The sequence below is a fragment of the Lepidochelys kempii genome, chromosome 11 (genome assembly GCF_965140265.1).
Source record: "Lepidochelys kempii isolate rLepKem1 chromosome 11, rLepKem1.hap2, whole genome shotgun sequence".
Classification (NCBI taxonomy): domain Eukaryota; kingdom Metazoa; phylum Chordata; order Testudines; family Cheloniidae; genus Lepidochelys; species Lepidochelys kempii.
Window position 1 is genome coordinate 35602813 of NC_133266.1, and position 19555 is coordinate 35622367.

The 19555-nt window shown below is 41.1% G+C and overlaps 1 long non-coding RNA gene across 3 annotated transcripts in view; it reads left to right on the plus strand.

Annotated features, from left to right (window-relative positions):
• LOC140895593 (uncharacterized) overlaps positions 1-19555 on the plus strand; it is a 32369-nt gene that overhangs the window by 1240 nt on the left and 11574 nt on the right. The window contains exons 3-4 of one of the 3 annotated variants that reach the window (XR_012154281.1): positions 2672-2751; positions 2847-3278. The exons of 1 other annotated variant lie outside the window; for it this stretch is intronic. This is a non-coding gene — a long non-coding RNA (uncharacterized lncRNA). Of the gene's footprint in view, positions 1-2671; positions 2752-2846; positions 3279-14506; positions 14597-19555 lie in introns of those variants that run through there. One more of the 3 variants, XR_012154280.1, reaches the window with a different exon arrangement.

The window sequence follows — 19555 nt, forward strand, 5'->3', positions numbered from 1 at the left end:
TCTGTCCCATTCCTCCTATGGGACCTTGGGTACTTACTCTCTCCCTGGCCCCCTTCCTCTTCTGTAAAAAGTACGTTAAAATCTGCCTTTCCCCCTCGCCCTGGACTTGTCTGTTTAGTTTGTAAACTCCTGAGGCAGGGATTGTCTCTGACTATGTGTATGTACAGCCCCAGCCCAATGGGGGTCGAGTCATCCTTGGGACCTGTGAGTACTAATACACATTTGCCCGGAGCCACCACGGAGCTTAGATGCCTAAATTCCAGATTGAGGTACTACTGTGAGCCAAAAAACCTCCACTCAGCTAATTAGGTGCCTAAAATCACTAAGTGCTAACATTTCAGCTATAGAAGTTCCCTCCCCACCTAAATTTCTACCTCTGAGCATGCATATGGCTACCTCAGGCAGGCAACTAGCTGCCTATATCATGCCTACACCCCAGCAGGATCCTCAAACCATAGGACGATAGGTGTTGTCCCGTCTTTCTTTCATGCAGGGTTTGATCGAGTAACTCCACGCAGAACTCACCCACTAGTGGGGAGAAAGACCGGATTCCTTATAACTTTTAGCCCAGTGATTAGGGTATTAAACCAAGAGGTAAGAGATCCTGGTTCAGTTCCTTCTCTTGCCTGATGATGTGAAGGAATTTGAACAGGAGTTTCCCTCCTTTCAGAACTACCCCTATTCTGCTGTATCTCTCTCTCAATTGCTTCTGTTGAAACCAGTCTAAGCCAGAAACACTGCAAGTGACTTTATAGTCTAGGGTTTAGGGCACCCATCTGACAGGTGAATAACCCCTGTTCAAATCCCTTCTCATCAATCTCTTTGTGGAGCTCGACCACTAATAATACACATGTTCCAAGTGCTTTACAATTCATTAACTAAACTTCCCAATACTTCTGTGAGATAGGAATGTATTTTTACACATTGGAGCAGAAAGAAATGAGCAGATCTGGAAAAGGCAACACCCATGTGCCAAAACAATGAACTGATCCCAGGCTGGGGTTTGGTCCTTCCAGGAATGCGGACACATGCAAAAAGATTATACATCCTAGCTGGAGGCTTGAGCGTGCCTGGATGCATGTTCACAAGCATTCCTTGGGCTATATCTATTCAAAGGGTAGTGTAGACATACTACCATGCCAGCTGACTCGGGCTTGTGGGGTTCAGGGTAAGGTGCTATTTAATCACAGTGTAGACATTCTGGCTTGGTCTATAGCCTGAATTCTGGGACCCTCCTTTCTTGCAGGCTCCTGGAGCCCAGGCTCCAGCCCAAGCAAAAGCCTACAGACCATTAGCCTGAGCCCAAGTCAGCAAGCATAGGCTAGCTGGAGGTTTTAATTGCAGTGTAGACATATTCAAAGAGCATAGAGTCAAATTGTGAGTTGCACTTTTGGGGCAATATCCTCAGATTAGGAAGCCTAACTCAGACTCAGTTTTATATGCACAAAACTCAGATTAAAAACATGACAATTTCCAGATTGTTTTTGGTCAACACTAAACTGACTACAACACAAAACACTTGAATCACAAAACTTTAACTGCACAGAACTGACTACATGAGATGCACTCATGCTACTGAATAGGAAATAAAGTGTTCGTGAAAAGATTAGGGCCCACTCCAACTCCCAATGAAATATGGAGAAGTACATAGAACTCTGGTGGTATTTGAGTTAAAGAAAGTAAATGTTTTGAGACTAATGAGAAAACAAAAATAAAATGTTTCGGGATAAAATGTGTTTTGCTGTTTTTAAACTCACTGAAGAAATCCAGATATGGAGAACAACATTTTAATTATTAAGTGAGGGATGTTCTAAAATAGGAACAACACCAGCAGTTTTCATTCTGTCTTAGTTAGAGATGATTTTCCATGAGGTGGATAAAACTAGGAATTCTCCATCACTCACACTATGGCAGTTGAAAATTTGGGCTGATGAATTCTTATATACTGGCTTTTGCAAATGTATTCTGAATGTAATAGCATCTAATGACTCATTATAATTGGCTGGTTGATGTAATGGTGTAAAAGACTGGCAGGATTCTCCTATGAGGAGAGACGGAATGGCAGGTTTATTTTTGCTGACTCACTGAGGCAGGTGTGACTTGTTAAACTCCACCAGGGGAGAATATGGTGGGTATCAGAAGAAATAACTTGTGGGTAGAAAACTAGGATCTGGGGTAGATAGGAATCATAAATACTACGTTTAGTCTGATGTTTATTACATATATAATATAAAGTTAAACTATAGAAAGAAGGCAACATCTAAATGGCCACAAAATCTGTATAAAAAAAAAATTTGTTGGAGCAGGATAGGGACTGAGACTGTATACATGGTAAGTCTTTGATTTCGTATATAGTAGTGCAGTTAACTGGATAATTTAATCGTTTATATTCATCTTTTGTTAAAGAAACAAAACTTTTTGAAAATTAACGTATTGAAAATACATTAAAATAGTGAAATATGTTCCAACACTCCAAACTTCAATCGAGTATTAATAGCTCACAGCAGTGCAAAAATCAGTTGCAGGAAGACCATAAACAAAGGGTAAGTGCTATTGATATTCTGGTTCTAATTTAAAGGGCCTTAGCAAGGAACTAGAAGAAATTTTATGTAAAGCCTTCCCCCTCTTTTCATAGCCTTTGATGCTACTTTGCACTTATATTACCTTCCAGAGGAGAATCTATAATGGAAATTTTACAGATGAGGAAACAGAAGCAAAAATACATCAAGTGACTCACCCAGGGTTGCACAGGTAATATAAAATCAAGCTCTCATGACTGCTAGGTCTGTTCTTCAAAACGTACGACTACTTTTCCTCTCTATTTTGATGTCCTTTGCATTCCACAGAATGGAAAATGCTGCCTGCGCGTCATTATGGATAACCTGAACTATGAGTACTTCAGTCAGAGGAATACACTAACATTCAAGAGTAACCTTCTTAAACCTACTTCACTGAACAAGTGCATTTTAAAAACCATGCTGAAGGTAGAATAAAAAGCAAGTTGCTGCTTGAACTTCAAATCAAAATACAATTTCATCAGTTGCAAGGACCTTAGTTATACGTCATCCATTGGCCTCACATGACTTTACCATAAATGCTCCAATAAATTGCTTTGCTACATGTCTATCACTGAACTGGGCAGTAGTAACTCTGCATCACTCCACTTCTTGCCTCTTCTTGGTTCTTGTTCTGCTAAGCCAGAGGTGAGCAAACTACAGCCTGTGGGACCCTCCTGCCCGGCCCCTGAGCTCCTGGCCTGGGAGGCTGACCCCGGCCCCTCCCCTGCTGTTCCCCCTCCCCTGCAGCCTCAGCTCACTGCACTGCCAGCAGTGGCGCTGACCCATGGTACTGCGCGGTGGCATGGCTGGTTCCAGCCGGGCAGCACGGCTGCCTGTCCTGGTGCTCTGGTGCTCCAGGCAGCGCGGTAAGGGGGCAGTGAGTGGGGGCAGGGGGGCATTGGATAGAGGGCAGAGGAGTTCAGGGTGGTGGTCGGGGGCAGGGGTGTGGACAGGAGTCAAGGCGGTTAGAAGGCGGGGAACAGGAGGGTTGAATGGGGCCAGAGGTCTGGGGGGGGCAGTCAGGAATGAGAGGAGGGGTTGAATGGGGCAGCAAGGGGCAGTCAGGGGCAGGGGGTCCGGGTGCAGTCAGGGGACGGGGGGGGTGTTGGACGGGGCAGGGGACCCGGGGGGGACATCAGGGGGTGAGAAGCAGGGGGGGTCAGATAGGGGATGGGGGCTAGGCCACACCTGGCTGTTTGGGGAGGCACAGCCTCCCCTAACCAGCCCTCCATACAATTTCAGAAATCCAATGTGACCCTCAGGCCAAAAAGTTAGCAGAAGGGTGGGCAAAGCAGAGGTTTTGCAAAACTAGCTCTGTAGAGAACCTTCAATCCCCATCTCAGTAGTATTACAGTTTCCCCTTTCCTCTTTCATTTCCCATCATTTCCATGATTCCATCACCAGAGTAGCAATAAGATGGACACCTGAAGGCAAGCGAAAATGAGGCTGCCTGAAAACAACATGGTAAAGAGCTGTGGAAACCAAGCTGAAAAGCCTGGGGCACAGCTGGGGAACCATTGACAGACTTGCCAGAAACAGACAGGAGTGGAGGAGCTTCGTTGCTGCCCTAAATGCCAGAGGTGTAATAGGAACATGATGATGATAATTTCCTCTTTCATAGCCACCTATTGAGATCAAGAGCAGGTGGGGACAAGCCCACCCGTGCCTGAAGATCCCTCTCCCAGCCTAAAGGGAGGAGCCACTGAACCCAAGCCTCAAATGATTCTGGGGGACAACTAATAAGAAACAGGGACAGGAGTGAGGTCATAGGGCCATAAGCAGGGAACCAGATAGGGCCACTGAGCAGAGAACCCCAGACAGTGCCCAATGTTCCTCAAAGGTGTCTAGGAAGTCAGGGGACACAAACCAAAGGAATTCTGCCTGGATGCGTGATGGAATGGAGAAACAGAAATAAGCCCCACAGTCTCAGAGCACCTCCCCGTCCACCATCCTCCTCCTGTTTTCCTCTTTCATAACCTGGTAGCCTGTTTGCAGATACAAAATGTCAGTTGTAGATGTTGTGAAAAATAAAATTAATTTTTTTTTAAAAAATGTAACAGATTGAAGCTATTCAGAGTATGCAACTCACAATCAGAAGACTCCAAACTCTACAGTTCTCAGTTTGTGTGCTATTCACGGCAAACCAATTTGAATAATAGAACAAAGTTGTATTTCTAATTAGCAGAGAGAAAACCTTCATAATTAGCATCAGAGGGAAGTTAACCAAGCACACCACCTAACAAGCTTGCAGGTAGAATAATTTCTTTTTCCTCTTATACTCCATGTATTTGAGAACAAACTATACTGAATGAAATGGATTTTTTAATATAAAGGTTTCCAACTCCAGGAATGGAATTTATTACAGAATTAGGCCCGGTCTTTCATCTGGATCTACTAGGGTGGTCTCCGGTGCCTGTGATTCTCCACAGGTATCTTAATGCAAGATTGAAATGTTAGGTAGGATATAGATATAGGAAAACAAAGGGTACTGGCATGAATCATGCTGACAATGCTTTGTTCTTGGCTCTTTTACATAAACCATTGATTACCAGTTATTTATGCCTTCATCATCTCCCTGATGTATTGCAGCAATGAGATATACCTGGGCAGGAAGCCTTCAACACTAGGAAATTCCAACTAGTTCAGAACTCAGCAACACTTTATATGAACTTAACAAGCCTGTCTTCCACTCTCTACACTGGCTTCCCATAGATTTTTGAATCAAGTTCAATGTCTCAGTCCTTCAAAGCACTCTGTAGACTGGGTCCAGGTAGCTAAAGGTCCATCTAAATCTCTGGGATGACCCTAGTCAACTGCTATACTCCTCTGGCACAATGTAGCTCAGCTTTAAGAGTAAAGCACTTCTGTACAGAATACAGAACTTTCACCGGGGTGGTCTGAAAGTGTGGAATTAACTCCCTCAGGAACTAAGGACCATCACAAACCTCCTCACTTTCTGCTCCAAATACAAGGCACATTTTTGTCCTGAACATCTCCTACATTTAAAAAAAACAAAAACACACACCGTACCAAAACAAGACACTTTTCTGAACACTCTTGTCCCTCTAGGGAGAGGATGAGAGATCAAAGAATACATGACAAATGTGTAATCACTTTACTTAATGTACTACCAGAAGGTGCTCTGATACTGCAGGATAAGTGCAGTATAAAAACTTAGGTTATTTAACCCCTACAATGCCATAGTTGTCCTTGGGGATGGGGGGGATGGGACTAAAATGCCTTGGCCAATCAGACTAGCACTACTAGGGCTAGCCTGCTTTGAATTTTCAAATTCTTAAAATGCTGTTACAATTAACATGTACAATATATTACTCAGTAAAGAGTTTCTTCTTCCTTCATGTGCATGTGTGTAGTGATGGACAAAATGTTGTTAGTTAGCCAGTGAATCTCAAGAAAATGTGCTGTGATATATCTGTGTTTTGTTTTAATCACAACATTTCACTGTTTGGCTTGTACAGGTATGGGGTGTGCCCTTAAAACTTAAGTACAAGATTTAAGAAGTAAATGGTGTTATAACCAATGGAAATAACTGTGTTCTCCACTTTTACTCTTCCATTTGAGGATTTCAGAGAACTGTACAAAAATCTTAATTAAATTAAGCCTCACAACAACACTGTGATGTATGCAGTATCACTTCCACTTTACAGATGGATAAATTGAAGCACAAGAAAGTTAAGTGACTTGCCATGGTCACAGAGGTTATGGCAGAGCCCAGATCTTCTGACTCCCAATCCTGTGTTTTAACCACTAGTCCTCCTGAATTCAATTAAAGTATTTAAAGGAGTGATCCAAATGATTTAAATTACTTTGAATACAGATTAACTTTACTCAGCTAACAATGCTTATCCTTGACTCTGACAGCCAAGTATGCTGTGTTGCACAGCATTGTTCTTTCCTGGTATTTCCTTTTAGAAAGACCATTACACAGCTTTGAAAATTATGTCCCATCTGCTTGGACAGTACTTCAGCAGAGACAAAGTTATTATATAAACATTGCCATAGCTACAAAAAGGCAGTTTCTTGGCAAATGGTGCATACATCTTTAAAAAGACATTTCTCTGTATATTTTGTGAAGAGTTTTGGTAGTGTAGAATCACTGAGCATCCTGCACCACACACAAAGTTAGAGCCCCTTAACAAAATGCATAACTTTTTATTAAACACAGAAGCAACATTCCAAGGAAGAGGATCAATACAGTCACTTTCATGTTTTCAGAAGCAGCTTCTAAGTAATGCCTACATTGCCCACATCATGTATTGCAGTGCTTCCCCTAGTTTAAAAATGCTCTCTCACTTGCCTGCTTCCAAGAGGCACACTTAGAGGTCTTGTGGATGTATTTTAGTTCTTTTTAAAGAAATCAATAAGAATGAAGGGAAAGCTTGAGCAGAGCTGGCTTTTGCATCCATCTCTGAAAGCAGTGAGGTCAGCATTCATTCTTATTCCAGTAGCAAGTTCCATAGTTGTAGTCTTCCCATAGCATTTTGAACAACAGGCCAGGAACCTCCTCCTATTGCTTGAAAGTTTCATGGAATTTAGCTTTTATAGGAGGTTATAGTTCAATTCCATGCAGGACTTTGAATATTAGGACAGTTACCTTGAAGTCCATAAATCAAATCAAGACTGGATGCCTTTCTGGAAGATATGCCTTAGTCAAACACAAGTTATTGGGCTCAACACATGGTGACTGGGTAAAATTTAATGGCTTGTATTACACAAGAGATCACAAAGATGATGTAATGGTCCCTTCTTTCCTTAAACTCTATGAATCTGTGAAGTAGACCCTGTGTTCAATGGGAACTTTATGCAGGGGGCAGCATAATGGGATGATGCATTCCTGGTTATCTGCATTGCTCAATGGGCAGCTTGCTATGTTCTCATTAAACTAGAATTTCCTCAGGGTATGAAGGTTCCTTCCTAGTTACACAGAGTTGCAATAGTCCAATCTAGATTTACAAATGCATGGATCATTCTGGTCAGATCTGTGTTCAATAGGATCAGATGCAATCTTCAGCCAGACACAGGCGGATTAAAAGTTTTTTGCTGCTGTAGCTGCTGTAGCCAAGTGCAATGCAAAGTCTACATGGATCTATCTTGGCAGTCACTCACCAGCAAATCTCCCTCTCATGCCAAGATGCAACATTGCAAGGGCTCTGTCACCCCCACTACCCCCACCCCATTAGCCGATTTGGTTCTGTCACTGTCTTCTGGGTGACTTGACCCTCTGTCCAGGTCACACTTAAGTTCAAGCCCTTTTCAGGGTAACAAACGTCCAACTAAAAGTCCAAAGTCCCAACACATGATCCTTCAGCCCTCTCTTGGGCTTTTCCTCAGCCATCCTCTGGACTGTCTTCAATCCCACTCTGAGCTCACTAGACCATGTGTAGGGCTTTTGTGCCCCTTCCTTTGGGGCTGATAGAGAAACCCAGTTGCACCCTTTGCTCTGGGTTCTAGTCCAGGGACCCTGTGTTAAGGAGCTAGGTCTGCTTCTTCAGATGTGCTGCTGTTTCCCTGGACTGCTTCCTACCTCTAAGCCCCTTGCACCATTTCCCATGAACCGGTGGTTAATACAATCAATTCTCTGGTTCCCAGGCTTCTCCAGCTTCAACATAGGTCTTCTCAGCTCCTTGTAACTCCCTTGGGACACCAACCGACAGTCTTGTAGGATCTTGCCCCTCTTCCAGGGTCTACAATAGGGCTAACTTCATTCCTGTAGCTTCCCCATGGTGCTTTTCCACAAGCAAGGGGACTCTTCCCCTCCTCTCTTGTGGATCTCCTCACTCAAAATTGAGTCTTCACACACCCCCTCTTGCTTTATAGGAATAAAGTTTAGAAATAAAGGATAGAGTTAATCCTTATTAGTTCTCTCCACTCCAGGTGCCACAAAATGGGCTAGTTGGCCCTCAGACTCCCTGTTAACCTTTTATTTGCCAATGTCTGACGTACTCCCCATTACAGGACTCCAAGGCTTAGAATCAATTTGACCATGTGATGGCAGATCCCTTTGATGGAGGGGATTGCAATGGAGGAGAGGAAGAGTTCTAGGCATTTCCTTTTTCTCACTAATATGACCTCACTCTTGTCTAGATTCAGCTGAAGTCATTCACCCTTCACCTGATATGGATCTCACAAAGGCATTCAGAAAGCTTAGAGATGCTACTTAGAATATGATGTTGTGATGCTTGGCCAGAAAGGGTTAAGCATCCTGCAGGATAACTGACCCAAATTCAACCCTTAGAGACATTTTGGTAGATGATGTTTGTGTTTTTACATATATATTGTTAATGGTTAACAATGTAATCAAACAGTCCCTGTCTATTGTGTATTCTGTTAATTCAGAGATTAAAAGGACATCTTAACATTTAGATAAACTGTAAACGTAGGATATCACTGTATTCATCTCTCTTTGAAATGTATAGCAAATCACCTGAGAATGATGAAAAACAGGAAATTACCTTACGTTAATCTACGTAGATAATTACCAGTGATGCTTAGGAAATAGATCTACTTCAAAAGTCCCCATAATTGCCTATTGTTTGCCAAGGACTCCAACCTGTCAAGAGAAGGCCTGAATCTGTATAAAACCCCCTTTGGTCCTGATCCTTTTAATCTCAGAGCTGCTTCATGCAGAGGAACTTTAAAACCAAGACTGAGGTCTCCAACCCTAACCTGGAATCACCCTGAAAATGGACATTGGGCTATAAACTAATTCTGAAAGAACTCTTTGCAACTACAAAGCTTACTACCTCTACTATGAATCTATATTCATGTCTGTATGTATACTGATCTTTTAACCAATACACTCTCTTTTTAATAACTTTTAGTTTAGTTAATAAGAATTGGGTGTAAGCGTGTATTTGGGTAAAATGTGGAATATTCATTAACCTGGGAGGTAACGTGCCCAATCCTTTGGGATTGGTAAAACTTTTTTATATGATGAATACGTTTTTCAGTAATCCCCATCATATTTGACTTGGGTGTCTGAGTGGAGGCCTAAGGCTGGGTTACTTTAAGGCAACTGTGTTGGCTTCTGGGTAACCAGTGAGGTATTATAGAAGCTGTTTTGTGCTATTTTATTAAATCCAAGTATTGGAATATCCACCAGCTCTGGGGATTGTCTGCCCCATTCTTTGCAGTTCACCCTAATTGAGTGACCTCAGTTGGCTCCCCTGGGACTCCAATCACAGATGTCCAAACTAATTATACACAATAGAATATTAGGTGCAACAATATTACTCTTTTCTGTTCCCCAGCATTCCTAGACAATCAAGATAGTAGTTTACATGAACTCAAGCTTAAGCCCAAGTGAATACACTATGATGATTAACGCTTTAGTTATGGGACTAAAATAAAACTGTGCAAAGCATATGTCTGCCAGTGGACAACAGCAAACAACAATATGTAATTTATAAATTAACTAGTGCAGTTGAACAAGTGCTATTTGTAACATCAGTGTACTGCTGTATCCTTTTAGCCTGCTTTTGGAACTCCAGCTCTTCACAGAAAAACATCACCGCTGACATATACACCTTATACATATCTTACAAAAACATAATTAATGTGGAGGTCATATTGCAGATGCTTAGCACTGCACTATGCTCTTCATGCCCTTCCAGAACATTAGTTTAATTCCCAAACTCAAACATGGGAAAACCAGAGTTAAGGTCCCCTTCAAGAAGGTTAGTGTTACAGAAACAAAGATTGGAAAATGGAAATATAGAGCTAAAGTGACTCTTCCCACACAACAACCTTAACTCTGCCCTAAGTAATCTGTCCCCCAGGGAGATCAGAGTACCTCACTCCTCCCTCAGTCTCTGCCAATCAGCAGAAAGTACACTCCGGATCTGTGGTGTCACACAAAGCACAATCAGAGTCTGTTGGACTGTGGGAATAGGGACATTGATTAGGAGTTGTGTTGGGCACCAAGAAAATGACAAGTTTGTTTAGGGCAGGGCAAGATACTGTTGTATTCCCTTTCCCTATTGCTGTGCCCGCAGGGGCAGAGCCATGGTTAATATGGCAAATTTCAAGCCAATCTGAATGTAGCATTTTGAAAAACTGACAAGCTGTGTTTCTATCCTGCTTTCGTACCAGAGAGTGCTTGCAGTAGACCACTTTATATAACCAGAATGAAAGTCTAAGAACTTTTTAAAAACCTTTCATCATAGGTCAGGTTTTCTAAGCCTTTTATCATTTTTGTTGCTGTTCTCTGGATTCTCTCCAATTTATCCACATCTTTCCGAAAGTGTGGTGCCCAGAATTGCTGAGACCTCACCAGTGCTGAGTAGAGTGGGACAATTACATACAACACTCCTGTTAATACAACCCAGAATATTAACTTTTTTCACAACTGCATCACACTGTTGATTCATATTCAATCTGTGATCTACTATAACCCCTAAATCCTTTTCAGCAGTACTACCACCAAACCAGCTATTCCTCATTTTGTAGTTGTGCATTTGATTTTTTTCTTACTAAGTGAATACTTTCACGTCTTTATTGAATTTCATCTTCCTGATTTCAAACCAATTTTTCTTATGTCTCAAGGTCATTTTGAATTCTAATCCTGCCCTCCAAAGTGCTTTCAACCTCTCCCAGCTTGGTGTCATCTGCAAATATTATAAGCATACTCTCCACTCCATTATCCAAGTAGTCATTAATGAAAATATTGAATAATACTGGAACCAGGACTGACCCTTCGAAGACCCCATTAGATATGGTCTCCCAGTTTGACAGCAAACCATTGATAACTACTCTTGGAGTACAGTCTTTCAACCAGGTGTGCACACACCTTATAGTAATTTCATGGAGACCACATTTCCCAGGTTTCCTTATGAGAATATCATGTGGGACTATATCAAAAGCCTTACTAAAATCAAGATATCACATCTACTGCGTGCCCCCTATCCACTAGGCCGGTAACCCTATCAAAGAAGGAAATTAGGTTGGTTTGGCATGATTTGTCCTTGACAAACCCATGCTGGCTGTTCCTTATAACCCTATTATCCTCTACATGCTTACAAATTGATTGTTTAATAAGTTGTTCTAGTATCTTTTCAGATATCGAAGTTAGGCTGATTGGTCTATAATTTCCCAGGTCTTCTTTGTTCTCCTTTTTAAAAATAGCACTGCCATTCTCCAGTCCTCTGTGACTTCAGCCACCCTCCATGAGTTTTCAAAGATAATTTCTAATGGTTCTGAGACTGCCTCAGATAGCGCCTTAGATCCTCAGATAGTCCCTAGGATGAATTTCAACAGGTTCTGATGACTTGAATATATCTAATTTATCAAAATATTCTTTAACCTGTTCCTTCCCTATTTTGGCTTGCTTCCTTCCCCCTTGTTGTTAATATTAATTCTGTTGAGTGTCTTAGGCCTATATTCCACATACCCCCCCCCCAGCTCTGAGCTCAAAAAACATTATAAGGATGAGAAAATTTTAAAAGCTGGTCATTATGGGGGCACTGTATCTCCTTACCCCTGGGACCCACCAAATCTATACTGGCCCTTGGTAGCACAGCACTTTTCAAATCAATATGTCTATGCATGTGCATCTTGAGTACTTTCAAAAATTGGGTCTTAAACGGACAGCTCCACTGAACCTTAACAATAGAGACACCACCATTCCTCAAAAATAACAGAGCAAAAACAAATGCTTATCCAGATAGATAGTATTCCTAGAATACAGCCCCTTCTTTGCAATTTGTGATAAAATATCCACCACCATCTTTAAAACATCATCTATTATCAAGATACTTAGCACTCTCTGGTACCAGCTAATCCCCTGAGTTTGCCCAAGGGAGGTCATATGAGGTAATCAACTCTTGCTCCCTCTCAATGGTTTTACCAGAGGGCAGCTTTAAGGTGACTGTTGTATTCAAGAACCTTTGTAAAAGCAATCTACTGCACATGTTGTTTTAAAATAAGAATGTTGACCCAGAGGGAAGGCAGCAGCACTGAGTTATTAATACAAGTGGGTTTAGGAGCCACTTCTAAGCCAGCAAACTAGCTAAGGTACTTTTATGACCCTCTTCTACCACAGGATCTGTGCACCTCACACTCTTAAATGCATTTATCCTCAGAACGCACCTGTGAGGTCAGGAAGTGCTATTATCCTATTTACATACAGGGAACTTAGGCACAGAGAAACTAAAGGCCTGATTTTCAAAGGTATTTGGATGCCTAAAAATGTAGATCGGCACATAGTGGGCTATTTAAGCCTCTAGGAATGAGTTAGGCATTTTGAAAAATTTCACTAGATGTTTACGCCTTTAGGCACCCAAATACCTTTGAAAATGTGACCCTAAGTACGTGACCTTCCCAGAGTCACAAAAGTCGGAGAGGCAGTAAAGAACTGAACCTTTGTCTACTGAGTTCAAAACTAGTGTCCTAATCATTGGACCTCCTCTCAACCATAATAATGTTTTATACTTAGTTTCTAAAGAAACAGAATCATAGATTCCTAGAAACGTAGGACTGGAAGGGGTCTGGATAGGTCATATTATCCAGTCCCCTGCACTGAGGCAGGACTAAATATTATCTAGACCATCCCTGATCTAGACCATCCCTGACAGGTGTTTGTCTAACCTATTCCTAAAAACCTCCAGGGACTGAGATCCTACAACCTCCCTAGGTAATTGGTTCCACTGCTTAACTACTCTTACAGTTAGGAAGTTTTTCCTAATGTCCAACCTAAATCTTCCTTGCTGCAATTTAAGCTCATTACTTCTTGTCCTGTCCTCAGAGGTTAAGGAGAACAATTTATCACCCTCCCCACCCCCTTTATAACAACCTTTTGCATACTTGAAGACTACTATGTCCACCCTCAGTCTTCTTTTCCTCCAGACTGAACAAACCCAATTTTTTGAATCTTTTCTCATAGGTCATGTTTTCTAGACCTTTTATAATTTTTGTTGCTCTCCTGTGGACTTTCTCCAGTTTTTCCATATCTTTCCTGAAGGTGCCCAAAACTGGACACAAAACTCCAGTTGAAGCCCTGTAAGTGCTGAGAAGAGTGGAAGAATTACTTTTTGTGTCTTGCTTACCACAAGCCTGATAATACATCCCAAGAAGGAGTGCCTGTCTGGCCTGTTGGACTGGGTAGTTGCATGCTCTGACCAAGGGTGAAGAAGGTACAGGGACTGTGGGGAAGTGGCCCAGGAAACATAGCAGCATGGTGAGAAGTTAGTCGCAGCATGAGATTGCTATCTACAAGGTCCCTAAGTCAGGACCCAGAGTAGTGGGTGGGCCTGGGTCTCCCCAATTTACCCCTTGGGAAGTGGTAGGATTTGGACCACAGTATTAACCCCTGGAATGGGGAAACGTGGACAGTGACACGGAAAGAGGGCTGAGTCATGAGGAGGATGATGGGGTTCCTGAGGCTGGGAGAAAGGTTGTAGGCAGGCAAACAGGGACAGAGTGACAGTGTGAAAACCATGGACGGGAGGTTATAGGCCTCAAGATAAGCCCCAGAGCAACCAGGATTAGGCAGCAGACCAGCAGTGAATGATGAGCTCCATGACAGGCCTATGTGCTCTTGTTTCTACCACTGCACAGGAAACCTGAATACGATTCCTTGTGTAATCTGCAAACTGTGCCTTTCCTTGTACTTTAATATAATGATCATTCACACAAATCTAGTTTTGTGATTTTTCTGAGGGTTATCTCAGTATGGGTATCACATCACTGTTTCTAATTAAAACTATATAAAAACACCAAGTATAACAACAAAAATAAATAATTTAAAATCACCGTGTACAGGTTTCTAAGGCTGTGTCTACGCCAGGGATTTTTTTCCCAAAATTCTCAGCAGTGGTGGGAGATAGCACCAGATGGGAGCCCATGTGGCTTTTGGCATTTTTACCTCCTCCTTAGGTCAGTGAAGATCCTTTAAATACAAACATCTAATTCATTACTGATCATTTTATCAGAAACATCAAGCTACCGAAATTCCATAGAACTGTTGGATGATGCAGTGACAGCTACTGGAAAAGGGACAGTAAAGTGCAAGTTCTGCTGAGGTGAGGAATAAGAAATGCAGCCCCTCCTACTAAGATTTTCACTGTAGCAACTTGTACCCTGCAACTGTGGGATTCCAATGCCAAATGCTGCCACACATTGAAAATAGGGAAGCAGTGTAATATAAATATATAAACACAAGGAATACTAGTCTTGGCAGGCAGTGGTGCATAATTCTAGGGTTCCTGCGCTAGTATTTAGTTTACCCTGCTACATAGTTTAGGCCTTGAATCTAGCTGATTTTGAATTCCTTAGATTTCCAATTTGGAAAGCAAAAAGGCAAATACAAAACTGGGATATCATCATGTATGTGACTAGAACCAACATAGAAATGTTAGATCTTATCCATTAAGTTTCATTGTTTGCTCTGCATTCTTTCCAGGCTGTTTAGGAATTGTTGGATCCCAGCTTAGACAGTGAAATCTTTGTTTTTAATTGTCTTATTTTTACAGTGACAAATTCATAAGTAAATTTCTAATCCAGTTATTTTTGGTGTTGTGTAAATGATTACACAATAAATTGGTAATGTACAAGACAGTTCTAGAGAATTGTCTTTCACATGATGGCACTCTAGGGGATTGGTCCTGCTTTGGGCAGGGGGTTGGACTAGATGACTTCCTGAGGTCCCTTCCAATCCTGATATTCTATGATTCCAACCTGTCCTGAAAAGTCCTACAAAGTTTCTCAGCAGAAAAAGAAGGAAAAACTACTATTTTACAAATTCATAAACAATTTGTAAACACTTGAAATGAATAGAATAGAAATGAATAAATGCAGGTGATGAATCCGACAAATTTCTGAAGCAGAAGGATATTTTGAGATCTGAGAGTTGGCAGGTTATTTTGTGACTCCACTTTGTGAAAACTCAATCTGCAGAGCCCTATTGACAAATTAATTGATATAGCCATATGCCATTGTACTTACAAGCATTCTTAATTATAACAAAAATCAACCCATTCATTTTTTAAAATTTTGATCTTGGTAAAATTATAGCAAATGCATCTCACGCACCCTTCTAATCTGCAGTCTTTGAGCTTTCATCTCATCAGTCAAGAAGGGCCAGCCATGGTTGATCCTATAACTGATTCCCTCAGGAGCTGCACAAAGTGGTGTTTGAAACTCAGAAGTCATTTCCCTCTGAGTCAGAGGGCAAGTGGCAAAAATAAGGATTTAGCCTAATGCTAGGGGTCATCCTAGGTGCTGGAACTAGGGGTGCAGCAGCACCCTCTGGCTTGAAACGGCTTCCATCATATATAGGGTTTACAGTTTGGTTCAATGGCTCAGAGAATCCCCACTATACAAATTGTCCCAGAACCCCTGGGGGGTCACCGTAGGTCCTAACCACTAAAGATTCTATGGTGCTTTTTGTTAGCCAAAGCGTTGGCTAAATGCCAGTTCACATTTGGCCACCCATAATGGCTTTAATTGGATATAGTGTAGCTGGAAGTAGCAAGTCATTCACTACATTATGTTCCAAAGGTAATTCCATTTCAGCAGTGGGTGAAGTGAGTTGTATATATGCCTGGGCCCATTTCTGCTATCAGTTACATTCTTAGATGATTTAGGGGGGTTAAATGAGTATAAAGGAGGGGGGCAGAAACTGGCTCACTGTTTTATAACATCTTGGTGTCCCATTTTGGATGAAAAGCACCATTTAAATGTGAGACTTTCAACCCCTCTGTTTTCCAAAATGACATTAGAAGAAAAGTATGTTTCAGTCCATTTCATTAGCACAATTTCTTAAACTGGGGAAAACAATTAGTTAATAGGGAAATCTACTGAAGAGTAGAATGTTTCAGGTTGCTGCAACATGCCTCTTGTGTTTCAAGATTTACAGCACTACTGTTTATAAGCATCACTTCAGGAATAATATGTATTCTACTTTCATAAATGCCAAGTTAGACATTAATTTAATATTTTACTTTATACAAATTGAGGCTCAATTAAATTAACACAATTTAGTGTTTGAGAATCATATGAATGGAATAATTAAAATGATCAAAGCAGGAAAAGGGTACTTTTAACAAAATTAATAATAGAAAGTTTTCCAAAAGTATATTCTTCTCTGTTAATTCATTTATTAAAAAGAATGAAGTCTACTATCATGAGAAAAAGTGTCCTATCTTTTACAGCTTCACAGCAAGGTAAGAATTTCTCTCTCATGCTTTGCTGGGAAAAATGAAAGCTTGAGATGCAATTACTAAAGGTCTGGATTTGCATTTTTTCAGCAATCCAGGCAAATAAGAGCTGCTATGGTTATGATTATCATCATTCTAGAAGTCTCTGTTTACAGATCTTCTGACAAAACTGTTGGTCAACTGCTTGTTAGATACTTCTCTAGTTATCAAACATTATCAGAGTGGACCAAAAGGAGCAGCAAATTACTCTGGTAATGTGGTATATTCATATGAGGTGAAATTCCCCCACCCAATATGTTCTATAGATACCAACATGCACAAAGCAATTGGATGTTGTGCAGGTCACTAAGTGTGGAAAAAGGGGAAGCAGAATGGAATTCAACCCCCTGACCCATGGGTGGGCTACCACACAGCCCTCTGTAACTGGTTTATATATTGACAGCATCCACGCTGTACTAAACGGGCCAGATCCTGGCCTACGTTAGGGTAGCTTTGCACTACTCCATTATTGCACTTTACATTGCTCCAGGTTGGCTCAGCTTACCATGGGAGGAATTCTGTCTGTGTAGGGTAATTCCTGGGTGACGTTCAGTGGCTGTAGCACGTCCTGCCCCAACACACACAGCACCGGTAGCCAGTTCAGGGGATGTAATCGGGACAGCAGAGGTAACCAGAGTGTCCCTGCATCTCGGTCATTCCCAGCTATTCGAATGTCCCTTGGCATCGCACCAACACTTTTCTTTGCATAAACTATATTTTAGCATACGAAGAATAGTATCTAGAGTTCAGAAATGATTATAGGTTATTCTTCCATTGTTTGGGATGCTGCGCATCTAAGCAAACAGAAATAATTTAATAGATGCTGTAATTTGATTCCATTATTCAGGGAGCAACAGCGAAAATATATCAAAAATTGTTGACCCTCTGCAAACAGGCTTTCACCTACATTAACTGTTGGGTAAAAACAGAATGTAATGTTTGCAGTGCAATTTGTCACAGAAATGGAGGTTCAATTAGTCCCAATGACTTACTAAAGACATTTTAAACACAATGTCCAAATTTTTCTACATAAATTAAACATGATGTAATTGAGTGTAACATTAAGTGTCTCGTCACTGTTGATTCATGTGGAAATCACAGAAATTTCACTGATCATTATGCATTCATTTGATATTCATGCGGATGCCATATGTGCCTCCATAAGGATTCTACAGTTATTCAGCATGGAATAAGTTTTAAATTACCATTAAAAAGACATTAAAAGGCAATCTCAAAATACCACCACAAAGGTAATTTCATTTAAAGAGTGCTAATGAAACACATTCTGCATTAAAAATCTGAAATACAAAGTAGGTTAATCATGAATCAGCAGAAATAATTCAGGAGAAAATACTGTTGAATTGCAAGTCAGAATAAAAAGAATATTTGAACAAAAGGTTTTTGTCTGTCTGGTCTAGATTTTTGACAGGTGAAATGTAATTGCATGACAAGTACAATTTTCCATTCAACTGGTATGTAGCATTATGGCAATATAGCATTTTGCTACTGGGAAAATATTCATTACTGAAACAAGTATAGTTGTCCAGATTCTCACTGCATTCATTTTCCACTGACGGGGAGCAGATGGCCACAAGGAATCTGGCTGTGGCTCCCTATTTCTCAGATGGGCTCTTTGCCAGCCCCAATATATGACAGTTGGTACTGACTCCTAAGGGTTGAGTGACAGCTGAAAATAGCTGGAACACTGTTTTGCTCAGGCTACTCCATTTCCTGCCCTGGCACACCCTCTGTGTAGCCGGGTGGAGAGACGGCATAAGTGCTGTCATAGCCAGCTCCACACTAGTGGAGGATTCCCCCATGCTCCAAGAATGTTCATCAGGTGCGACACTGTCTGTTTCTATCCCTTTTTATATCTCCAGAGCAGCACAAAGGATCTAGAATAGAGCAGAGAATCCTGCTCACTGTATCTAAAAATATTTAAGCCATTATAGGATGGCTTATCTCTTTGCCTTAGAGACCTACTTCTACTCAACAAAGTCCCTTCTCTGAGTTAGGCTTTATGGCATTTGTATTATACAAGAGCAAGAAAGTGAAGGGCCAGTCCTGTGTGGTGCTGAGTACCTTCCTGAAAGATGCTGAGCACCCTCAGCTTCCCCTGATGAAAATCTGTTTCAATGTATTCTAGTTTTGAAAGCTAAGTGGGGAAAATTCTAACAAACAGCAGACGTACTGCTGGAAAAAATAGATTATCTTTAATAACTGAGTGTCCAGGCATAGTCTTTGCCTCTAAGGAAGGTGAGGGTTATTTATCAATGCATGAAGTGGGGTTAGGAAAATCCTCCTATCAGATTGGATTGGAAATTTGTGTATATAGTAAAGCTAAATAATTCTAGCTTTCTGACAGGATAATTTTTTAGGTTTGTGTCCCAAGCAAATGGAAATTTGTGCCATTGAAATGACTAGAAAAATCTATGACAAAATGCAAAAGTTACAAGATGTGCTGCTGTAAAAATGATTGTGACAAGAGGTGTGACTTGTTTCTGTGTTATTGTAAAATAACATTTTGGCCTGTCTAAAGTAAATGTCCTGTCACACATACACACTTTGCCCATAACAGTGAAAGATTAGCCCAAATAATTTGCCTTGAAAATTTGTCCTCATCTCTGAATAAAGAGAAACGTTCCTTTGTGTGGTTAATTGGAAGCCCTCAGTCATTTCACAGACTAACCTCATCGCAACCTGCCTCTAATACAAGGATGCTGATTTCTCTCTCCCCTTCTTTGCTCAGCTAAAAGTCCATTGTCATATTACTACCATCTTATT